Here is a 10,284-nt window from a genome sequence, read left to right as displayed (position 1 = left end):
TGCGCTACTACCAAGCAGTGGAGAGCAGGAAGTAAAGAATTATTTATTTTCAAAAGAAAAAACAATCAGAGCAATGGGATTAATGGACTTGGATTAACGTGATAAAGCATCTCTGAATTTGAGCACAAACCCACCCACTTACCTGTGTGAACTCAAGAATGAAATGGAAACTTGCTCGATTGTGTGGGCATGAGGATTGACTCAAAGACTGTGACAGGAAATGTTAAGGTTGCAGCCATAAAGCTCTGCAGTGTTATGGTCACATCCACATCTTTAAAGGCACAGTGATAACTGTGTCATTAGATTACTCAGAACAGGAAATGCAACTTTACTGACTTCTGTTTCTATGACATTTTAGCCTTGACATTTCAACATCGGTTGTTGTTTTAATTTATCCCAGTAAAATCAGTCGGTGGAAAATGAAAAATTCTGACTGTTCAAGGCTGATTATATATCCATATGCAAGTATTTTCGGATTCAACACATAGGCAAAAAGGTTAAAGATTTTATTTTAAACCTTTGCTTAAAGCCCTCTAAAGGAACTTTTGACTAGGGCTCACATTTAATTCTATCATTTTAGAACAATGATTGTTAATAAAAAATTAAATGAAATAAAAAAGTGTGAGAGGTTGGCTGATTTCCTGGTCATCTGGTTTCGTGTCATGCTGTGAGTAGTAATAAGAACTACACATCATGTTAAAAAAAAATAATAATAATCCTTGTTGTCTGTACAGGACACATAGAAACTTGAATCAATGTGGTTCTGGAGCTACACTCAGGGGCCTGTGCCAAGGACTTATGTCACAGCTGGTCACAAAACTTTCACTCTTTGATCAGACTTTGGCATTTTCATAGGTATAATTAATTCTTTCACTCACGGGACCTGATTTATCATCATAATCTTACTCTCAAAAATTTTTTTGGCCTCGTTTTTTAGTAAACTCATGTTCAGATAATCATAATGTTCTAAGTAAACACAGATTTTTTTTTTCATGCCTAAGTTTATTTGGCACCATCAAACCATACTTTGATGCAAAATGTGTGAAACGTTACAAATTTGTGCAAAATGTGTGAAACATAGGCAAATTTTTAGCTATACAATTGGTGGTGTATAATCAGAATCAGAATTATTCATTTATTCTGCATCTAAGAAGGATAATAATGCAGTGTTGATGTTGCTGGTACCAATTAAAGACACACATTGTATGGAAAACCTGTTAGGATATCTAAAACCCAGAGTCCTGATTATCCTTCTTTGGTGAAGGAATTTCCTTCGTTATCATGTACCAGCTTGGCTTGACACTTTCAAATGAGAATTCTCAATGGCTGAGTTTTGACATACAAAATGTGGCATTTTAAGCATTGTTTCTTTTCCTATGTGCACTAATGGCTTTAGTGGAGTTTATGGCTCTCCTTTTCCCACCCTCAACCCTACCACTCCCGACAGCAACCTGAGAGCCAGGAACCAAATTTACCAATCTTTGTACCTTATTAAGCACATGGCAGGATTTCCTGACTGCTAAGTGAATGAAAGAATGAGTAAGATCTTGTCGTAGGTCTCCTCTCTAGCTTGAACAAATCCCTTCTTAGAAGTCTCCCTGCCTCTTCTAAGACATTGTTTGGTCTGAATGAACTCTAAGCCTCCTTCCTATGCTAAAATTTTATGTTTCTTTGATCATCCTTAATGATAAAAGTGTAAAGAAGGCTCTATTTAAATAATTTTCTAGCTGTTCTTTCCTGTCTAGCCTTGGATTATTTCCTTTTGTATAACTTATGTCATTTAAAAGGAAACCGATCATATCAAAACATAAATTTTAGAATTTGTCTATATTCACAAATTATGTATTTTATTATTTGTTCGCCCATAGTTATAGAAAATTGGAAATTGACAAAATTTTCTATATGGTAAAAGAGATACTAAAATATTTTTAGATTTACTTTCATTGTCCTCTCTGTTCTGCTAACCTGATTTGTACTTTTCAGTCTTGTTTTTATCAGGAGACGTTGCTGCAGAATCTTTTTCTTACTATCAGGAATCGTATTATGTTTATTTCCAATTTTACTGTCTTTTTCTTGGATTTGTATTGAATTTATATATATAGTATTTCTACTACCATTTTCCGTGTTTTAACTCTCCTACTATCTCAATATTTTTTTCCTTTTCTCTTTTATCCTCAGAATTTAAAAGTATGGGGCACGTTGATCTGTCTTTCTTCTTTAAGGGGAATAATGTTTTCTCTTTCTTTTGAGGCACATATCCTGCCTTCCATGAGATTATCTATATAGTGTCAGACACTCAGTATATATCAGATGAATTAATTATTAAGAATTTATTAGTTTTTAAGCAAATAAACAGAAACCCAAGCTCAAAGATACAGAGAACAGATTGGTGGTTGACAGAGGCAGAGGGTGGGGAGTGGGTGAGGTGGGTGAAGGGAGTCAATAGGTACAAATTTTCAGTTCTAAAATAAATCTCATGGGGATGTACAGCATGGTGACTACAGTTAACAATACTGTATTGCATATTTGAAAGTTGCTAAGTGAGTAGATCTTAAAAGTCCTCATCACAAGAAAAAAATTTTTTTGTAAATATGTTTAACATATGCTAACTAGACTTATGGGATAATCGTTTCACAATAGTATACACAAATATTGAATTATTATGTTGTACCTCTGAAACTAATATATTGTATGTCAGTTATACTTCAATAAAAATTTTTAAAAGAATTTGTTTTTATTGCCATATGTTTTTATTGTTCTATTTTTGTTTATATGTTCCATTTTTTCCATTTTCCAATTCAATTTTTTTTTTCTTTTTCCTTTCATTCCCTCTTATTTCTTCTAAGTTGTTATTTTGGAAAATTTTGTTTTTCTCATGATTTTCAACTCATTTTCTTTAAGGAATTTTTGTAATTTTCTTAGTTTGACCCAAATGAAATTGCCATTGTCATAGGTAAAAAAAATGCTCGAATATCAGCAGTTTCATATGGTTCAACATAATAGTTTTCCTCAGTGCCTAGCACAGAGCCTGGCAGATGCTCAATTGATATTTGTTGAGTGAATTAATAAGTAAATTCTCCTTTCCACTGGTTTTTCTGAAGGCCTGGATATCATTAAGGAGAGAATGCTTTACCAGTTGTGGACTCAGAAGTTTTTTCATCAATAATCTTACTGATTTGATCATTACCTGATTTTTACTAGCTTTTTCATTAATATGCTAAAAGTCAATCTGAGGCTATGCCTATGAGCAGGCATGTGGTTACTCACATCAATGTTATTATATACATATATGCATGAATATTAGTAAATGTAAATTTTTGGAGCATGTGTCTTTTTGTGAGCTTTTGTGGATATATATGTGATTAGCAGCTCAAAAAGCTGAAATATGTTAAAAGAGACGTAGCAGAAAATGAAAGTAAGGTTAGGTTTCTTAAAATACTATTTTAGTTTCATTAGCAGTAAGATGAAATGCCTGTTATTCCTAGAACATTCACCTCTGATATTCCACTACCCTCAATGGGCCTCTGAGATTTATGCACACTGAAATGACAGCTGAGCCCTGGAGAGGAGGCATTAATTGAGGAAACATTGTAAGTTTCCTGAGTTACAAATGACTGGAATTACTGTCCATGGAGAGTTTCAGTTCAAGATGCTTTTAATACTTTAATATGCTCATTCATAAGCCCATCTTTTCTGACAACTAAGATCTTTGTTTCATGCACTGACAAACAGGTGCAGAAATTTTAAGAAATTTATCTGAGGACATTTAGTAAGTGAATCAGGGGGAGCATTGAAACTAGGATTTCTGGTTTCTACCCAATAGGATTTCTACTTCACCCTGTTGTCATTAGAATTCTACTTAATCATTCAGTAATTTCATTTATGATTCACACCCTATGATTCATGAAGAGTTTCTTTGTCCTCTTTTAGTCACTAAAAGGTGAAATTCAAGATCTAACTCTGACATGTGGCATCAACCACTCATGCAATGAAGGGCATACTTTTTCTTTCCTTTTTAAAAAATATATTTCCAAATATTTCATAGCAAAGCAATATGTACACTTGGTAAAATATCTAAATACTATGGAAGTTAATTAGTAAAAAGACAACTGCTCCAAAAGGAAACTATTAAAGTAGGTTTTTACACAGCCCAATACTTTTTAAATGAACGCTGAAGAACTGTTTAAATGCTTATGTCTTTTAGGAAATTTTGTTATGTTAAGAGATTACTCCTTGGACACATTAAATATTTCAAATATTTTCTTTGCACAGAATCTGTTGTAATGTGTAACTTTTTTTTTAAATGTGTTTTTAAGAGCTGTCTCTCTCACATCTTACTCTAAAGTGAACTCCAGGTAACTTAAGAATAAAATGAAAAAAATGACCCCATAAAAGAATTAGAAGAAAATATAGGTGGATAATATCTACTCTAGAGTGAAGAAGGACTCGCTAATAATAAAAGCAAAGGAAACATGATTAAGGAAAAGATTGATATACTTGACCTCGTAAAAATTAAACATTTTTAGATATTACAAGACATCATTAAAATGAAAGGCAAATGACAAACTGGGAAAAATATTTGAAACATATATGACAGATAAGGAGTTTAGATCTTTACCCTTCAAAGTATTGTAACAAACCAATAAGAAAAAAGATCACTTAAAAAACAGATATAACACATGAACAGACAACTCACATAAGAAGAAATATGGATAGCTAATAAATAAATCTCAGAAAATGTTCAGTTTCACTAATAATCAAAGAGATGAAAAGTAAAATGAGATTCCTTTTTTGCTAGTTACACTCAGTACTGAGAAGGGTGTGGTAAAGAGGGCATTCTCTGTTCACTACTGGAATAAGCATTTGAGGAGGCAATTTAGCAATTCACTTCAATAAACATGGAGATTTTGCTCTGAAACATCACAAGAGATTATTGCCTTGTCTATTTGCATCCACCTAACTATTGCACTTTTGCATTGCTGATTTGTAAAGATAATATCTCATGGGTCATCTATCCAACTGTAGCTCTAACAGTCTCCTCAGTCATTTCTGTATTTCACCTATTTATCATTTTCTGCATATACCACTAACAAGCTCAATAAAGTTCTAGTTTTATTCATAAAAGTTTAAAAAAATTAACAAATTGACTTCAAGAAAGTAAACTGATTCTTTCTGCCTCCATGACTTTTCAAAAAACTTAAGAAGTAATTTTTATTATTTTCTATTACAAAAACAATACTTCTGTTTATTGAAGAAAAATTTAGGGGATAAGAACAAGGGAGATTGCACAAAGATGCCTCATTCCACCTACAAGCGTACCACTTGGAGTACTTCATTCTAGGCCTTTTTCTAGCCATAACTATATGTACTATGTACATTGTCAAATTAACCTCCAGAACATTATAAGTGCATATGCCCGCTTAGATATAATGGGAAATGACAAGCAAGGCTATAATTTCCTTTTGCCAAAAAATGGTTTTAAAATAGCCTCTTGTTATAATTACATTTTTTAAAACATACTCAATGGGTATTTATAGTTCTTTTTCGAGTTCCTTATTAATATTTTTTGCTGGATTGTATTTTGGTCAAGTGTAATCCCACTGTTTAGTTTCACTTGGGCCTAGTCTGTTCTTGGAGTTTCTATAGAGCAATAAATTACCATTTATCTCTGGTTCGTTCTGTATGCAAACTATGATCACTGCAATTTATAGAAGTTGCTCGAATCATTTCACCTTTGCTTTTAAGACCATATTAAATATCTTTCCCTTAAAAAAAAAAACCCACTTTCTTAATGACATCTCTTTAGGCACTGTAGGGAATATAAAAGTGAATAGTAATATAAATAACATCAAATAACTGAGCTAAAATTCAGAAAACATAAAATTCATTACTTTAACCACTTAAAAATGCACCATGGTGTGCAACCATCACCACTATCTAATTCTAGCACATTTTCAACACTCCAAATGAAGCCTCGTACCCCTTAATCGATCAGTCCTCATACCCCCTCACCCTCACACCCCTGTCAACTACTCATCTACTTCAATCTCTATGGATTTGCCTGTTCTGGACATTTCATATACATGCAACCATACAGTATACTACGGTCAATCTGGCTCCAGAAGCTGAACTCTTTACTACTCAATACCTTAAGACACGTATTGTTCAAATAGCGAGCAGAAGTGTTCAATTGTGAGCAGAAGATAGCTCACAAGTAATAAAACCTGGTGAAATGAACTAAGAAGTATAAGCACCGTGTAATGTGTTCAGAGAATTGAAAGTCTCAGGAAAGGCTTTCTAGAAGAGGGGACATTTGAAGTGAACCTTAATTTATGGGAACAAATTCAAGAAGAGGAACTGGGGTGAAGGCCAACTAGGTGAAAGGACTATCACAGGGATGGCAAGCTAGTTTTATATCAAGTGCCAATCCCAGTTGATCAGCAGTGACTGTCTGTAGCACTGTATTAAGATATTGTATGCCAGCTCAGTGGGAAAGAGTATGATGAGTAATCAGCAAAATCTGCCATGGGCAAGGGAGGAGAGATTTAAAGACCTCATGATACGAATTTTCATCACCGGACTATTACGCCATGGAGATGAGAAATTATGGGTCATGTTCTGGAAAACGATGATTTACATGGTTTTTGACTGGATCACAGGATATGTGTAGGAAAGTAGAGGCCATATTGTGCTGTGTCTTAAATGACAGACATTAAATGAGTTTGTACTTAACTCAGGAGACAGTGAGGAGTCATTGAAGATTTTTGAGCAGAGGAATGCTGTCATAGGAATCCTACTATAAGAAGATTAATCTGGCAGTAGCATACAGAATGAATTGACATGGAGAAAGATTAGAAACAAGGAGACCATTTAGGCAGATGTTAAAAAATTCAGTGGGTGGCGATAAAGCCATGTTAAAACAGGAAACTACCATTTTTTCCCATTAATTTGATAAAGATTAAAATATAGGTGTGAGGAAATGAACACTCTAATGTTCTGTTGGTGATACATTAGTTCAGCTTTCCTGGAGGGGATTTTGGTAACATGTATAAAAAGCCTTTAAAATGGTTTATTCTTTTAAATCCAGTATCTGGAAATTTATGCCAAGGAAGTAATTCTGAAAATATGCAGAGATGTAGCTCCAAAGATGTTCACTGCATTGCCATTTTGAAAAACAAATATATCCCAGATACTGGCTGTGCAGTTTCCCTTCTTGTCACCAGCCCACCTGAGTCAGGACTCAGCATTTAACTCACAGTAAAGAAGTTACTGCATGAAAACCATTAAGTTAGCAATGTCGAATTTACCGATGATTACGCAGGGGAGAAGGAAGAGAGATTTAAAAAAACCACACACACACAACTGAAAAAATGCTCAGTAAACGTGATAAATACTCCTCAGACATTTCTGCTTTTTCACAGTGCTGAGCAAAGATGCTCATATCACTGACCCTTCCCCACACAGCCCTAAGCCCCGCTCCCCTTCCCCTTACCTCTTTTAACTGTTTTGAATTCTTTTCTTTGAGAATCAAAATCCATTCTGAGTAGGTTTCTATTAGAAAAACTGATTTGTATTAGAAAAGAAAAGTGTCATAAATATTTGTGGAGGATATAAAAATTACTTATGAATTACACACAACATGGGGAACACATATGTTAAAACAGACGGATTTGTGGAATAAACTATGGTTCAACTTGTTTAACTTACTGAGCACTCTTTGGAAACATTTCCTCCCTAGGTGACTGTGTTCATTCCCATGGTTTTAAACATTACTTAGATGCATGCTCACAACTCCCAGATTCATACCTCTAGCACAAATCTCTCCTCTGTATTTCAGACACATATTATCTCACTGTAGACTAATACATCTGTACTTGATACCTCCACTTGACGTCTCACAGACAGCTCAGACTTACCATGTTAAACCTGGTCCTCCATGACCCTGGTCTTCCCAAACTTGGAAAATGGCAGTACAATCTGAAAAGTTACTAAAGTCAGAAAATTCTAGGCATTCTTGATTCTTTCCTTTTTCCTACCCCAAATCCAATTTATTTGCATGAGGACATTTCACTTATCATTCTTCATTTTAAATCATCTACGGGTGATTGAAAATGGCAGCCTACACAGTGTTTTAAAAATTGGGAAATTTCTAGAAAGTCTGGAATATTTGGAAATTTTGGTAACAGTGGGAAACGACTGGCTGGGGCTGAGCAGAGGCCCTCCAATCTTCATCATCATCCACTGTCTTACACTTGGGCTGCTTTCCACTTGGCTCCATAGATAATTGAGTTTTCAGGTCCTGGTTAAAGCCACTTGGCTTAATTATGAATACTGACTCTTACATCAAACAGAAGAATAGATAAATATACTTTGGTATTCATCTAATGGCATGCACTTCAGCACTGAAAACAAATACCTTAAGGCAACATACAACAATTTTTAACAAATGAAATGTTGAGTGAAAAAAGAAAGTATAGGAACATATTTACATTACCACATGCCAATTTGATTACGTTTGAAATCACATGCAAATTAAACAATATATTGATTACGAGTACATTCACATGTAGTAAAACCATGAAGAAAAGTAAAGAAATGATAGAAAAGAGAAAGAAATGGCAGGAGAGTGGTTAATTACTTCTGAGCATGAGAGAGGAGGTGCAATCAAGTAGGGATAAAGAAAAAGTGGTATATAAATGATGTGTGTCTGTACACACTGTTTATGTATGAAATAGTAAAATAAAATCTCAGAGGAGTTCTCATGAAGAAGAATGGTGGGAAGAGGCATAGGTTAATTGGGAATCTGGGTTTGCATAAGAGTATAAAATGGGAAAGGGGGAGGATTGAAGAAAATCTCCTTTTCAAAGTTTTACCCAAGATTGGCTTTTTGCAAGATAGGGGTTCTATTTCTTTACATCCGAAGCTCACAAAAAGAAAATTGGGAAAAGGCACATGTTTTGTTTTAACATTTTGTATAAGGGATTGTCACCCCTCAGGGCATAGGAATTGAAAACACTACATACAATAACAATGTGGAAAGTATAATAAAGGAATGACTTGATAAATTTGAAAGAGCACTGGATCAAGAGTCAGAGACCCAAGTTCCTAGTTTTGCTCTGTCCTTAATAAATTGTGTGACCTTGGGTAACTAATTTCTTCTCACTGAGTCTGTTTCCTTAACAAGATGATTTCTAAGTCTCAGTTTTAAGTTCAGTCATTCTATAAGTTAGAGAGCCTCTCAACCAAAAAGAAAGTAGGCATGTACATTCATCATTTTAATAAAGATATATTCTATTAATTTGGAAAAGCCGAAGAGAGTATTAATTTTCCTCCCACAGTCTTAATGAAGAAATAAGGAAACTAATTTTCCATTACCATTCAAGGGGCAATCCACTCCTTCACAGACTGTGAAATTAATGTAACAGATCCAACCAACTGAACCATCCATGCATCTTTCTTCCCCTCACCAATTCCAAGCCCAGGAACTGTATTTTACATAAACAAAGTTTAAAAAGTTAACTAAAAATGAATGCAGTTTTAAACTTAAGTTTATATATATATATTACTATATATTATAGCTAGAGCAAAATACCTGCTGATAGTTTCCAGTATCTTTGACTTTGTAACATTTGTTATTATCTGTGTCTGAAGCACAGCAGATATTACAGACTTTACTAATTATAGTTTTCCTAATGAAAATAACTTGTATCCAAAGTGCCTATGTCTTCCTAAGGTGTTCAGTATAATTAACAGATATTAAATCATTTATCTTTATAGCATATCAGTGAAGCCAGTAGAAGCAAGTATTGTTCTCATAATTTAGAGGAGAATATTAAAAGTCATGATCATGTAGTAATTTTTGTCATGAACATTAGGATTATCTCTCTCTCATATATATATAATCCTCCCCCATCCACTTCCTTTTTAGGGGTAATTCCCCATTGTGTGTAACCCTAATGGGATGCAGGGGCCTGCCTCCTACTACTGAAACCAAAGAGGGGTGATGTTCCCTCTCCAGGGCTTGGGGAAGCCAGAGTAAGCGCACCTTATCCAGGAACCAGGATTTGGGGGCACTTCAGCAGAGGGCCTTGAATCGTGAGAGAGTAACACACAGAGGCAGAAATTACCTGTGCATAGTAGCAAAGACAGCAAGAATCTACAATGGTGTTGGGTGTCTGTTGTCAGTCATGTCCTGTGATGTGACCTCTAACCAGTGTCCTAACCAAACTGTTCCCCCAGTGTTGTCTGGGTTGTGGCTCCTGATGCTCAGGCTTCCTTGGCTTC

Source organism: Vicugna pacos, chromosome 10 (assembly GCF_048564905.1).
Source record: "Vicugna pacos chromosome 10, VicPac4, whole genome shotgun sequence".
Classification (NCBI taxonomy): domain Eukaryota; kingdom Metazoa; phylum Chordata; class Mammalia; order Artiodactyla; family Camelidae; genus Vicugna; species Vicugna pacos.
This window is presented reverse-complemented; position numbering follows the sequence as displayed.